The following is a 15151-nucleotide window of genomic DNA, read 5'->3' on the forward strand; positions in this document are numbered from 1 at the left end:
AAGAGACAGGGCCAAAACACAAGCGAAAACGGAATTGGTTTCAATAAACATGTTCGTACTGAATTGGTTGGAATGACATTTCCCTCTAACGCTCATCAGCTTACAACTACCCCGCTATTTTGAGCCCGCCCGCCCTTTTGCCACCGGAATTCATTGAATTAGATCTAGTTTGAACTTGGCTCAGTTTACTTTTTGCAAGTAACTTTTCGCCAGTCGATTGTCATCGTACATGCTGCCAACTGTTCCATGAGCGTCTTACACAACAAGCGAAGTGTTTTTGCAAGCTAAGCGATATTCATGTCCGGTGGTCTTCCGCGTTTTAGGCGGATGTGATGACCACTACACCACGGAAACGGCGGGTGCGTGCTAATGGGCCGGCCGGTCGGGAAACAGGAGCCGACCGACTGACCTCGACATGACCAGCTCTTCAGAAGTGGGTCAACCTGAAGTGAAGGCTGATCAGTCGGGCAGCCATGGCGTTCAAACTATTGACGTTAATTTTGAGAAATACAGGGGTGTAGCTCAAGTGGTAGAGCGCTCGCTTAGCATGTGAGAGGTACGGGGATCGATACCCCGCAGCTCCAAATCGTCGCTTTTGGTTTTCGCTTACCCTTGGAGAGGTACCCTACAAATCGAAATGGAGATATAGCGCTGCTACAAATGACCATTGGCAACCCGCCAAACGGAATATGCCAGAAAAGAAAACATTTAGGGATCATATTGTTGGTAAATACATGCAACTTGTAAAATGCATCAGATGGACGCTAAAAATAAAAGTGAATCCTAAACGTCAGTAAGCTGACGCAAACACGTGAAAGATAACTCTCGGCCGACCGCGCAAAGGCTCACTCGGGACCAAATCCTAGATACTCAGCGCTCTCCATACAGCTACAACTCTGTGTGGAGGGCACTTTGTCCCATATTACCTTATCCAATTTAGTTGCATGCTGTAATTCATCCGCCCATGTCAGTGTGAGAGAGCAGGATCTCCTTCTCTTTCAGGCATAGCTCTCTCTCTCTCTCTCTCTCTCTCTTTCTCTCTCTCTCTCTCTCTCTCTCTCTCTCTCTATCTCTCTCTCTCTCTCTCTCTCTCGCTCTCTCTCCTCTCTATCTCTCTCTCTCTCTCTCTCTCTCTCTCTCTCTCTCTCTTTCAGGTATGGCATGTTCTTTCATGTGTGGAGGCTGAACATGCTTTCATGTTCAGCCTCCCAATGCCCTTAACGTACTTCGTTGGTTGACATTTTCTTTGTGGCTCCGTGGGTTGCCTTATGAGAGGAATGCAAGTGATCCTGGAGCTCTATGACGCTTTGTGTTACCCTAAATCACTTCTGGAGCCTTCTGCATCTTTTTGTAACGAGCTGAAAAATTGACCTTCACGATCTTTAACGTCTAATAAAAACATTGAAGGTGGTTTTAGGGCGCTATCTATAACCGGTTAGCAGAGAACCGCTCTTTCAACATTCTGCAACTTTCGCAACATTTTCAAGAATCCCCTTCTAAGAACTCTGGTGCCTTAGAAGACCACTGAAGGTAGTTTTCGGACACAAACTTGCTTCGTTATCTTCATACTATTCATTTGACGCAAGGAATGTCCTCATATGTTCAGGTAGCCTGGCCGTCCTGCAAACAAACTGCACTCAGTAATGGCTGCACCCAGTGCTCTTTCCAAACCGTATGCAAGTATGAGATTGGCCAGTTCCTTGTGAGCCACATAGATATTTTCCTGCTTTGGATTTAGGGTGAGGTTGAGATTAGGACATCATGACATCGAGAGGAGCCCGTGGAATGGCTCTCCCCTGCTACGCCCGTATGATTCCCATTGGGTACGAACGACCTGTTGGGCATCTAGCCTACTCCCCGCGGTCTGTCTTAGGTTTCAACGTTAATTGACTTCAAATACAGCTTTACAGCAGAGTTGCCGCGGTTTCCACTGGTTCTTATAATTATCAACTTGCTTTGCAATTCCCTGCATTCGCCCCCCCCCCCCCGACCCCTACAGTCATACGCTTGCATTCATTCATGGTATCGGTTATGAACTTTGGCTACAGAATTTTGTCCTACTAGTCTCCTCCAGTGGCACACAGTCCGGGTGGAGTATTGCTGCCCAATATGCTGTCAAAGTGGGGTTTGGTGAACCTTGAACGCATGTTTGCAATGTTAATTCCTCCTCATCTCGACACGTCATGCTTTTTTACGCAAGGTGTTCGGGTTCATTTGGGTAAGGGGTAAAGACGTGTAACAACCGTTCTTTCCGCCCATACAGAAGGCTCTCATCGTAAGTCCAGGCAGCGTCATTGCCCCTAAGGGTGGCCTGTCCTTACGCAGGGTATTTTCTGACTGAGATCTTATGCCACGTTCGCCGAGCACTGCATCTTTCGAAAACTTCTTTACTAGAAATATGTCATGGCTGCACCGGGTCGCAAGTTCCACAACGTCTAGTGGGCGCCTTGCTTTATGAGAGCCACCCGGACTGTTTATGCCAGTTCCAGCTGGCAAAATGCATGACAACAGCGCCCAACTAATGCGTTGTTGTCCTGTGGCCCGGAGTGTCTCTTCATTCTTAGTATCGCCCAGGTGGCGTCCTGCCCCTAAGGAGAGCCTGCCCACCTCAATGCCAACCACTGGGTGATTTACTGGCTGCGATTTTATGCCGTCTTTGCCGAGCACATCTTTCGCGAACGTTTTACAAGAAACCTGTGACGACTATGAGTCGCACCTTCCATAAAGTCCTATGGGCATCGTTTCCGCATAATGATAGCTTCTCTTGCTGGCATCCCCGCCCTCTTTACTGATACCAGTTTTTCGTTGTAGTCACTTCTGCCTTGATGCTCCAATGTTCCGCCTCCTTGATTCGCAAAGTTACCAATGTCGGCAAACATCATGGTCATGGAAACCCTGCATACATAATCGTCTTAGACCTCACACTCCCGCTAGGCTGTTACAAGTGTGTCCAGATTGTGTCGTTGGTTTACCTCTGAAAGCCTGACAACATCGAGAGGATGTTAATTTGATTTAACATCGAGTAAGCCCTTCGACATCCGAATTGGTCACCACACCTTCACATCAAAAGCTCACTAATTTGTGACATCGTTTGATCTACGCGCTGCCCATTTAACCATCACTTTCGAATTTCGTGATCAATACATTGCCTTCGAACCCAAGTCATAACATGGTTTAGCAGCATTCTAATAATGTCCGGCTCAATAAAGCCCAAATAATAGTTTCCAGTGACAACATGATTCGCACGCCCACTGACGCGTGTGTCACGCTATATTATGTCACGTCATGTCGTGTTGAAATGGTATCATGCCCGCAATTCCTGTGTGTAAACTCTCAGTGACTTCAATGCTGTATTATATTGAGAACGTGAATTCGCCGTTAGCAGTTAGTGCGATATAATCTAGAAAGAACAGTCAGGACAATATCTGGTCGGGTTTGGTGTTGATACGCAAGACCCTCAAATTGGGACCCGGCACGTTCCCGCCCTCGGCACGGAATGCGGTAATGGGTGCTGGTTTCCGTGACTTGTAGAATGCCTTATATTGCTTCGTCCTTATGGTACAATAGCCATCGACAGTACTTTACGGTTTCCTTGCGTCTGTCCTGAGCTGATCTCCCATGGTGAAGTACTCAGCCCACCAAATCGACGATAACGTGCAAATGTTAGGTTAAGATACTCTTAGTGTTAATGCCCAACATTTTTTAGTTTTATGGCTCCATTCTAATAAAGCTGTTTGTCCCTTCTCCAAATTAGAATCGAAAAAGGGGATGGGGCATACTCATGAGGATGTGTGAAAACATAGTACCGTTTTGCAAGTATGAACCTGCTCAAGGCAGCCATGTGCCCCAATTGGCCACTTATTGTCAACTGTTCGATAAGGGATAGTACTTTGTTTCAGTTCCAGCTCATTACCAGTTACTCCTTCATGATGAATCACCAACCAATTGCCCATAAATGTTGGTATTTTCTGCCAGCAGATGCAGACAGTACCACATTACAGTGAGCCAACTTTTGGAGGCCATTACGTGTGTGGTCTACGTCCACCAGACCAGAGTTGGCTTTCTTATTTCTGTGACTTTCAACAGGCAAGCATGTCATATCTAATCAAATTGCTACCTTGAACACGACAAAGTCCAGTCACATGACTGGCCTATGAATCAGCCATCCCTTTGTGTTACTCTGGTTTGTGTGAACGTACGCTTGCTCATTATGTCGAGTACATTGGATTCAACACAGCACATGACGTATGTATGTTGGTTGTCACGGCGCAAAACCTACGTCGTAATGATGCTAAATGAGACTTAGTCACTCTCTTGCGTTCTTGCACGAATCTTATGTAGATAATCGTGTTATGTGTTACGTTATTATCAAAAATAGCTCTAAGGATAATTTTAAATGATATAAATATCTTGCGTGTCTTGCACTTTCTTTAGCCACTGATGACAGTCACCCAACCCTACGGTGCTGGATGCCTCCCAGTTCAGTGTAGTTTCCTTGACGCGCAACGATGACCTGCTTCTAAACAAGAAAAGCTCAGGTTTTCGTACATGTCAAGGGTTCGCTCTATCAACGATCAGGAGTATAGTCATAGTTACCATTTGTTGGTATAATGGGCCGGACGCTTCGACAAGCCCTATTTGCTTCACCCTAAGTTAGTTGACAGCTGATAGGCAACAGAATAGAATGTTTCCTAACATGTAACGACATCTAAATACCGGCTAAAGGCTGCGCTGATTTGGCGTTACTGCCAATTAATTTTAAACACTTGCATGATTCCCAATGCATTCTAACCACGGGCTGCCATTCCTTGCTTTAGATAGAAATCTGATTGATCTAACTGATAATTGAATCAGAACCGTTACCCCTTTCCACTGTGCTCACGTAATATTTGTTTTGCAGCATTTTCCACATCGTTTAATCGCCCGGGTGCACGGAAGCAACGGTTTTATGCATGCATGATTGATGCGGAGAAGGCCTGGTTTGTAATCGCTTTCAAAACCAAGGACATCCGGGAGAAACTTTGTTTAGTTCGTCCGGCCTTTATTTCTGCTGGAAAATCCCATTCAAGTGAAGCTCGGCGATATATTCCGATTTCATTACGCCGTCTTGGCAGTCCTGGGCATTAAATTTTAACGGCCGCTGAATGTCACGCGTAATTTAACCGCCATTCACTATCGTAGCTAAAACACCCTTTAAGATATCCCCCTGTTCAGGCAGCCCCTGTCGCCATTAACGAAGCAAGAAGCCTAAGTAACCGCATCATTTTTCGGGTAGCTTGCATGTGATGTTCCTGGGCCCTCGTTGACTGATGCGTTGAAACCGCTCTCGAGAAGTTAAGCAGAACCGAACCAATACCCGGAAGGCCATAATGAATCAGCCACACGGCGAAGAACCTGAACATGCTTGTCAATGCATTCATTGATGGTTTGACTCCTTAGCATACGCTGGTTTTTTTTTTAAGTTACCTAGCATATTGGACCGAAATCCAGAAAACAAATAAACTTGTCCACACCGTAGACATGGAAATAAACTCTTTCTCCGTGAACTGCAGTTGCGAAGCAATCATGTCTATATGCTTCAAATGCGTACTGGATCAGTTAGGTTAATGTGTACTGAATCAGTTAGGTTGAGGACCGGTAATGAGAAAATCCGTTCCCTCGCTGGGAAATCCAGCAGACTTTTACAACGATCGCGTTGTGAATGATTTATTGAAAACTTGCCGAGTTTTGAAAACAAATAAGATAAACAATTGCGCCAACCTACTCATATAAGCTACCGGGTTTCGAGGTAAGCTTTCTGACCTCGATGTGATGCATTGTGCAAAACCGTTGAAATAGACTGAACTTCAATGCACGTTCGCTGTTCCAAAATTGCTTCAGAGCTATGCGCTTCGCAAAAGTCACAATATTTAATCACAGAATCAATGCTTTCTTAGTCCATCTGTTCGTGAAGACTCATGGTAGGTCCTAAATTAACTGACTGGTAATAAAGAATGCGTTGTGATCTGCGTTATTTCCATCAAATCTGTATAAAAACAGTGCGCATTGCAAGCAAGTAGCTACGTGTCCCATGACAATTAACGATTCCGGGTTCCATAAAGATTCGTTGCTGTTGCCGAAAGAACGGCCCGATGATGTAAGAATGGTGTGCAATGGTGCGCCATTTCCCTCATCCAGCTACATCAATACCCATACGCATCGCAGTAAAGCAGCCGCTCTCGCGAGTAAAATAAGCCCGTAACTCCTGACCACAGCCTTCCGTCAATTTTAGTGAAGTCATACAATTGCCGATGAGTCGGAATGTATCGGAGTGAAATGCAACAATTTGAATCTTCAACGACCGTCGTCGATTAGCACGACAACTCTCGACAATTTAAGTACTACAAGTGAGCCACAAACGTGCACTACGGTGGCAATTTCGCTCCGGCCAGTTGGCAGGCCCTCTGTTTTCATACAGACGTTGCATGACCCAGTGGAAACGCTGAATATTGAGGACCATATTTACTGGGGAGTGGAACTTGCTTGAAGCAGTGTTTTTCACTTAAACCCATCTGATAGCTACAGGCGAGCTTATTCCATCGCGTCTAATTCTACCTCAATATTTTCAAAAGTGAACCATTTCCTCTTAATCCCGACGACGGACAGCGAAGCAAGATAAGCATCCTACAATCACAGAAACAGCACCCATACGCATTCCGTGCCGAGGGCGGGCAACGTGTCGGGTCCCAAATTTGAGGGTCTTTCGTTCAAACCAAGCCGGACCAAAAAATTGTCCTAAACTAATCTCTCTAGATCATTATCGCAACTAGTGGTAACGGCCAATTCACGTTCTCAATGGAATACAGCATTTAAGTCACTGAGAGTTTTCGCACAGAAATTGCGGGCATCATGCCATTTCAACACGACATGATGTGACATAAAATCGTGTGACATACGCGTCAGTGGGCGTGCGAATCATGTGAATTTCACTGGAAATTATTAACTGGGCTTTATTGAGCCGGGCATTATAAGTCTGTTAATAAACCATGTTGACTTGGATTCAATGCAATGTATCGATCACGAAATTTGAAGTGATGGTTAAATGGGGAGCGCGTAGATAAACAAATGTCACAAATTATTGCGCTTTTGATGTAAGGTGTAGTGATGAATTCGGATTTCGAAGGGCTTCTTCGATGTTAAAGGAAATTAAATCCTCTAGATGTTATCAGGCTTTCAGAGGTAAGCCAACGGCGCAATCTGGACACACTTGTAACAGCCTAGCGGGCGTGTGAGGCCCAGACGACTATGTATGCAGGGCTTCCATGACCACGATGTTTGCCGACATTGGTAACGTTGCGAATCAAGGAGGCGGAACATTGGGGACCTTCAGGGCAGAAGTGAGTACAAGGAAAGGGTGGTGTCATTTAGGAAGGAGGGGATGCCAGCCAGAGAAGCTTCATTATACACAAACGGTACTCATAAGACTATGTTGAGGTTGCGACTCATAATCATCACAGGTTTCTCGTAAAGACGTCTGCGAAACATGCCGCACTCGGCAAAGACGGCATATAATCCCAGCAAGTAAGTCGCTTTGTGGTTGTTGTTAGGAGAAAGCAGGTTTCCTCATCGGGCAAGGACGCTATCTGGACGATACTAGGGATGAGAGCCTCCTGTATTGGTAGAAAGGACGTATAGTTATACGCCTTTACTCCTCACTCAATTGAACCCGAACGCCTGCGTGAAAAAATGACGTGTCGAGGTGAGGAGGTTTTAATTTCATCTCGACCGTGTGAAACTGGAGGAGACTAGCCAGGACAAAATTGTTGAGCTGAAGATGATAACCGATGCCATTAATGAATTTGGCGTAATGAATTGTAGAGGGCGGGGGACTGAGGCAACTGCATTGGCAAAGCAAGTTCATATATTTTAAGGACCAGTAGTGGAAGGCAACGGAACTCAGCATAGGGTGGGGATATACGAATAAAGCTGTATTTAAAGCAAAGTAAATGTCTAAATCGAAACCCAAGACATCTTGTGGGAAGTAGATTCGATAACCCACACAGGTCGTTCGTAATCCATTCGTGTTGTACGGGGTGTGGCAGCAGGAGAAGCATTCTATGGACTCCTCTGATATGATTATGGTCCCTAACCTTCAACCCTCACCCTACATCCCGAGCAGTTACCATCGAGTGCAGTTTCTTTTGCAGACGGCTAGTTACCTGAACATATGAGGAATATTCCAGCATACATTGAAAAGATTATGAACATAACGAAGCGAGTCAGTGTCCTAAAACTACCTTCAGTGGTCTTCTAGGGCACAAGAAGCTCATACAAGAGATTTTGAAACTGCTGCAAAGGTTGCAGAATGTTGAAAAAGCAGTTCCACTGCTTAACGGATATTGGGAGCGCCCTAAACACCTTCACAGCGTTTTTTGCTACACGTTAGGGATACTCCAAGGCCAATTTTCAGCTCGTTGCAAAAAGTTGCAGAAAAGGCTGCAACAGTGATTTACCGGGCACGACGAAGCGTTACAGAGCTCCACGATCACTTGCACTATTCTCACAAGCACCGCGAGAGCACGCTACGAAGCAGGAAGAAATGCTGTCAAATTTCAACAAAACCATTGCAAAGCGCAGCGCGCAACCCGCTGCAATGTACACATATATTTCCAACACGAACATTTGTCTGAAAGTGTTTTACGCTCACGTTCTATTTCCATGCGGCCTTTTGTCGTGGAACTAAGCGTTACTACCATTGATGGAAATAGGTAAAAAACACAAAAACGGGAGGCTGAAAGCCAAACATAGAAGAGAGTGCCAGGCTTGGAAGGGGAGTGGGTCCTGCCTTCACACTCCACACCACACGGACACACACACAACTCCAAAGAGGCTGGCCATGTCGAGGTCGGTGGGTCGGCTCCTGTCTTCCTGATCGGCCGGCTTATCAGGGGCAATCAGCCGTTTTCCGTGTGTAGTGGTTATCACGTCCGCCTAACACGCGGAAGGCCCCCCGGTTCGATCCCGGGCGGAAACATAGTTTAGCTTGTAGAAACGGTACGGTTGTTATACAAGACCAACATAAAGATAGTTAACAGTGCACAAATTAGGATGGGGATGACATCGCCCGTTCCAATCACGTGTTGTGCTACATAATGCAAGATGTTAGGCATGATTAATGGTCATTACAGAAATAACGCCCGTATTCGATTAACCTAAGAATCATACCGCGACCGAAGATGTGAATAAAAGTAAACATGTCAGGCTCACGGAAAAATATGAATGGAGACTATGAAAAATGGTCAAAACACGAATAAGCACGATATTCGTTTTTCGCAAACACGTCCAGCACCGCTGCCGCCATCTCTCGGCAAGTTGAAATCAGAATGACCCAATTAGGCGGCATGACATCGTACATGGCACGGACTTCATTGAGTTTTGTTGGAGAAACACTTCCCTGGATTGCCCATCACCTTAAGGCTACCATGTAGTGACTTCGCACTTGCCCAATTGTTCGACAATGGTCTTCATGCTGTGAGCTAGGACTTGAGGACGAAGTTCTCTTGGACAAGCCAGCTAACCGTTATCTTTATTATCTCACCACCTGCCAGTTGCATCAGCCAGTTTTGTGATCGCAAAGGCGATGTCTTAATTCTTACTTGTTTAGGCGTCCATCGTACGATGTCGCACTCGTTTCTCCTTGGTTAACATCACGCCATTTCTGTACCCTACGACCATGAATCAGTTCCGACGTGCGCCGTATATATGCTGTTCCATTGGTGACCCTGAAGAGGCTCCTACTCTCGACGAGCTCGAAGATGCAAAATCGCTGTCGGTTGTGGTGTGTGTGTGTGTGTGTGTGTGTGTGTGTGTGTGTGGGTGTGTGTGTGTGTGTGTGTGTGTGTGTGTGTGTGTGTGTGTGTGTGTGTTGTTGTGTGTGTGTTGGTGTGTGTGGTGTGTGTGTGTGCACGTAGGAAGCCGCGCGTACCAACTTACGGACCGCCCAGAGGCAGCACAACCCGAGGGACAAGCTGGGCCATGCCCCTCGCCATTTGCCAGTCGGGCAAATGCATCTCCCGCGCAGTCCGATCTCCACATCTTTTGACAGAAACATTTTGGTGCCACTTTTTCATGGCATAAGCCCGACGTCTCTGTCGACTTGTAAACCCTAAATTCACGATCTGGAGCTGCGGGGTATCGATCCCCGTACCTCTCACATGCTAAGCGAGCGCTCTACACCACTTGAGCTACAGCCCCTGCAGTATCCCAAGATGACGTCAATAGTTGGGCGCCATGTCTGACCGACAGGTCGCCCCTTACTTGGGGTGGACCCGCTCCCGGAGAGCTAGTCAGGTTGAGATCAGTCGGCCGGCCCCTGTCCCCCGACCGGTTGGTTTGTCAGGTAGCATCACCTGTTTCCAAGGTATTGTGGTTATCACATTCGGCTAGCATGCGAAAGACACCCGGTTCGATGCCGGGTGGAAACATCCGTATAGTCTGTAGAACCCTACGGTTATAGTGCAACACCAGCACAAAGGAGTCAATATTAGATGCATTGTGTTTTGGCGTAATGACCTGATTTCCCCATGAAAGGCTGGCGCAAATTCAGGACAACGGACGTTCTGTTTTTTTCGGAATGTCCCAAAATAGTTACCTGCTTGCAATGTGAATTGTTTTGATACAGATTTAATGGAAAATAACATACATTGCGGCGCATTTTACATTACCCGGTCAGTTCATTTAGGAGCTCCCATGAGTCTTCACCAAAAATGAAATAAGACAGCACTGACTCAGTTATTAAATACTTGGCTGTTTGTTTTTTTTGCGACGCGCATAGTTCTGAAGCAATTTTTGAACATTGATTGGGCATGAAAGATCACTCCATTCCAACGAGTTTCGCATAATGCATCACATCGAGGTCAGAAAGCGTACTCCGAAAACCCAGTGGTTCATATGAGTAGGTTAGCGCAATTGCTTATCTTCTTTGTTTTCAAACTGGGTAAGTTTTCAGTAAATCATTCGAAACGCGATCGCTACAAAAGTCTGCTAGAGTTGCCAGAAAGGGAACGGATTTTCTCATTACCGGTCGTTAACCCAACTGATTAAGGACGCATTTGAAACACATAGACGTGATTGGTTCTGACTGCACTGCACGGATAAAGGGTTGACTTCCATGTCTACGGTATGGACAAGTTTATTTGTTGTCTCGATTTTCACTCCAGTATTCTAGTAACTTAAGCTATCGAGCATACGTTTAGGTGTCAAACGCTTGACGAAATGCAACAACACGCATTTTTCGGTTCCACACCGTGTTGCTGACTCAGTATGGCCTTCCAAGTCATTGGTTCGCTTAACTTCTGGAGATCTTTTCAAAACATCAGTCAAACAGGTCCCAGGAACAGCACCTGCAAGCTACCCGAGAATGATACGGTTATTTAGGCTTCTTGGTTCGTTAATGACGACAGGGCTCCCTGACAATGGGGATATCTTAAAGGGTGTTTTAGCTCCGATAATGAATGACGCTTAAATTACGCCTGACATTCAGCGACCGTTAACATGTGCTCCGATGGGGATCAAACTATCCCCCAAATGTTTTTTTCCGGAATGGTTTCCGAACGCCGCCGCAGCCGCACCACATATTGCACAGCTGTTGACAACTGAATAGCGGATCGTTTGCTATAACAAAGGTAGATGTACCTTGTAAGGGTCGCTGACGTATGGCAGGTTAAAGTCAGGCCATGGTTTCAGCGAAGCCAGGTTCTAGGAAATCGTTCAATCTGATGCAACAACGGAATGTTAGACGAAGCCATACATCTCTGAGATGCTTTCTTAGACAACACAAGTATTGAATAAGCAAATCGCGTTGACCTAAAGTCAGGTATGAAGGCCAGACCAAGGTCAAAATCAACCTGTTTTATTGTTCTAGGGCTTGCCGTAGGGGCAGTCTGGCGCTTATTTCGAATTTACTGAGGGCAGGAACCGCATTATACATCTTTCACGAACTTTTTGGAGGTCAGAGTAGATCATTGATCTGAATGATCCAGGTCAACGCTTTGCTTTTTTAGAAACATACTTCCTAGCGTGATCTTTTTTGCTTATTAAAGTGCAAAACGCAGAGCAGGTTTTGTATGATTTTGGCCACCATGACCTTCAAAAGGTCAAACAACGTCACTGACCTTAAATAAGCGTGTTACCTTTTGCATGGAAATGGCTATCTAGATTCTGGAGACACTTTGGAGACCATCCTGGAATTTGACCATGTTTGACATTCTTTGACCCAAAGGTGATGACTTAGGAGCATCAAACTTTGACCGAAGTGCATTCACGTACAGGTCAACATGACCTGTAAATTCCGTGTCTCTAGCTTACCTGGTTCCCGAGATTTCAGGAGAGGGTGGTGTCAAATTGACCCCGCACCTCAGCGAAGGGCATCTAGCCGGCCACCCAGGCAAGTGTTAAGATTTATGCTCAGGACTGCCGAGACGGCAGTCCTGAAAACATTTGAAAACACAAAATTGAAAACACAAAATTGAAACATTTCTTATGCAAACATTTCCTTTAATCCCGACGACGGCAGCTTAGTTGGACAGCCGGAAGCAACAAATTGCAACTAGGTAAGCAATGAATTTCGTAGGCTGTCCTGTAGTCATTAACATCGATACTCTTTCTATCGATGGCTTTTATGATGAAACTTTTGAACCCATGTTCAAAAAATTTCGTTGGTTAATGTGGCTTCTGAACAGCTTTCTGATGTTTTAAAATCAATTTGTGTTGAAAATAACTAAGCTGACATTCATAGAGACTTGGACCACGACAGTTATGACATCGGCCGCCTAAAAATCTAGCATTTTTATTTGCCCTCGTTCATGCAAATGACAACATGAACTTTGGAAATATTTGGAATTCCAAGAAACAGAATTTGGAAAAGTTTGGGACATTTGAGGAAAAAAACCCAGAACATCCGTTGTCCTGAATTGCGCCAGCCTTCCATAGGGGAAACCAGGTCGTTACGTACAAACACAATGTATCTTATATTGACTCTTTTGTGCTGGTGTTGCACTATAACCGTAGGGTTTCTACAGACTACGCAATGTTTCCACCCGGGATCGAACCGGGTGTCTTTCGCATGTCAGCCGGATGTGATAACCACAATACCTCGGAAACAGGTGATGCTACCTGACAAACCAGCCGGTCGGGGGACAGGGGCCGCCTGACTGACCTCGACATGACCAGCTCTTCGGGAGCGGGTCCACCTCACGTGAAGGCTGACCAGTCGGTGAACCATGGCGTCCAACTATTGACGTCATTTTGGGATATCGCAGGGGCTGTAGCTCAAGTGGTAGAGCGCTCGCTTAGCATGTGAGAGGTACGGGGATCGATACCCTGCAGCTCCAGATCGTGAATTTTAGCGTTCACATGTCGACAGAGACGTCGGGGCTTATGCCATGAAACATGGCATCAAAATGGTTCTGTCAAAAGATGTGGAGATCGGACTGCGCGGGAGATGTATTTACCCGTTTGGCAAATGGCGAGGGGGCAGTTACCCGCTTGCCACTCAGGTTGTGCTGCCTCTGGGCGCGTCCGTAAGGTTGGTACGCGCAGATTCCACGTGACCAGGAATAAAAATGTCACCAACTTGAAAAGGGGGAAGCGATGAATGAAGGGATTCTCTTCAGGTTACATGAACTAACTGTTGCAAAGAATGAGTAAAAAGAAAACAAAACAGTATGCATGTAATGTCCGTTCTGAGAGGTCGGTTGGTGCAGCAGGTTTCTAACTGTTGGCGTAATCGTTATAATAGTGGAGACCTGGCTCCTGCCAGTCCTTTCTCGCGAAAACCAAAGAGAGATCCTGTCAAACAGGGCTTCTATTTTCTGTGCACTTACACTCACCAACACTCACGCTACAACGTTCACACACACAACCGACAGTAATTCCGCGTCTTCGAGCTCGTCGAGAGTAGGAGCCTTTCCAGGGTCACCAAGCGGTACAGCCTATATACGGCACGCGTCGGAACTGATTCATGGTCGTAGGATACAGGAACTGACGTGATGTCACCAATGAGAAACGAGTGTGACATCGTCCGATGGTCGCCTAAACCAATAAAAAAGTAGGAATCGCCTTGCGATCACAGAGCTGGCTGATACAACTAGCAGGTGGTGAGACGATGAAGATAAGGTTAGCTGGCTTGTTCAAGAGGACTTCGTCCTTAGGCCCAGCCCACAGCATGAAGTCCATTGTCGAACAATTGGGCGAGTGAGAGTCACTGCATGGTAGGCCTTAAGGTGATGGGCATTCCAGAGAAATGTTCCTCCATCGAGCTCAATGAAGTCCGAGCCATGTACTATGTCATGCCGCCTTGATGGGTCATTTTTTCAACGCCGAGAGATGGGCGGTAGCGGTGCTGGACGTGTTTGCGGAAACAAATATCGTGTTTGTTCGTGTCTTGACCCTTTTTCGTAATCTCCATTCATATTTGTCTGTGAGTCTAACATGTTTACTTTTATTCACATTTTCGGTTATGGTACGATTCTTATGTTAATCGATTACCCGCGTTATTTCTGGAATGATCAATAGTCATGCCAACTTCTTGCATTATGTCGCACAAATCGTGATGGGAAACGGCCGATGTCATCCCATCCTAAGTTATGTACTGTTAGCTATCTTTGTGTTGGTCTTATGTAAGAACCGTAGCGTTCCTACAAGCTTAACGATGTTTCCGCCCGGGATCGAACCGGGGCCTTCCGCGTGTTAGGCGGATGTGATAACCACTACACCACGGAAACAGCTGACGGTTCCTGATGAGCCGGCCGATCAGGAGACAGGAGCCGGACCGACTGACCTCGACTTGTCCAGCTCTTCGGGAGTTGGTCCACCTCAAGTAAAGGCTGACCAGTCGGTCAGCCATTACATGCCAACTATTGACGTCATATTTGAGAACCACCGGGGCTGTAGCTCAAGTGGTAGAGCGCTCGCTTAGCATGTGAGAGGTACGGGATCGATACCCCGCAGCTCCAAATAGTTGAGTATGGTTTTGGACACTACCCCTGGAAAAAGTACCCTACAAATCCAAATGGGAATATAGCGCGGCTACATGTGCCCATTCGCAACCCGCCAAATGCAATGCGTCTTGCGGGGGCCATTGGCCAAAATTAATAGTCTAGAAATTAAATCC

At 46.1% G+C, this 15151-nt stretch overlaps 1 non-coding gene across 1 annotated transcript; it reads right to left on the reverse strand.

Moving 5' to 3' along the window:
* Window positions 1–14690: 14690 nt before the first annotated feature.
* TRNAV-AAC (transfer RNA valine (anticodon AAC)) lies at window positions 14691–14762 on the reverse strand. Its single transcript has one exon. It is a non-coding gene; the product is annotated as a tRNA-Val (tRNA).
* Window positions 14763–15151: the final 389 nt, after the last annotated feature.

Source organism: Pollicipes pollicipes, unplaced genomic scaffold (assembly GCF_011947565.3).
Source record: "Pollicipes pollicipes isolate AB1234 unplaced genomic scaffold, Ppol_2.1 Scaffold_3087;HRSCAF=3621_pilon_pilon_pilon, whole genome shotgun sequence".
NCBI classification, from domain to species: Eukaryota; Metazoa; Arthropoda; class Thecostraca; order Pollicipedomorpha; family Pollicipedidae; genus Pollicipes; species Pollicipes pollicipes.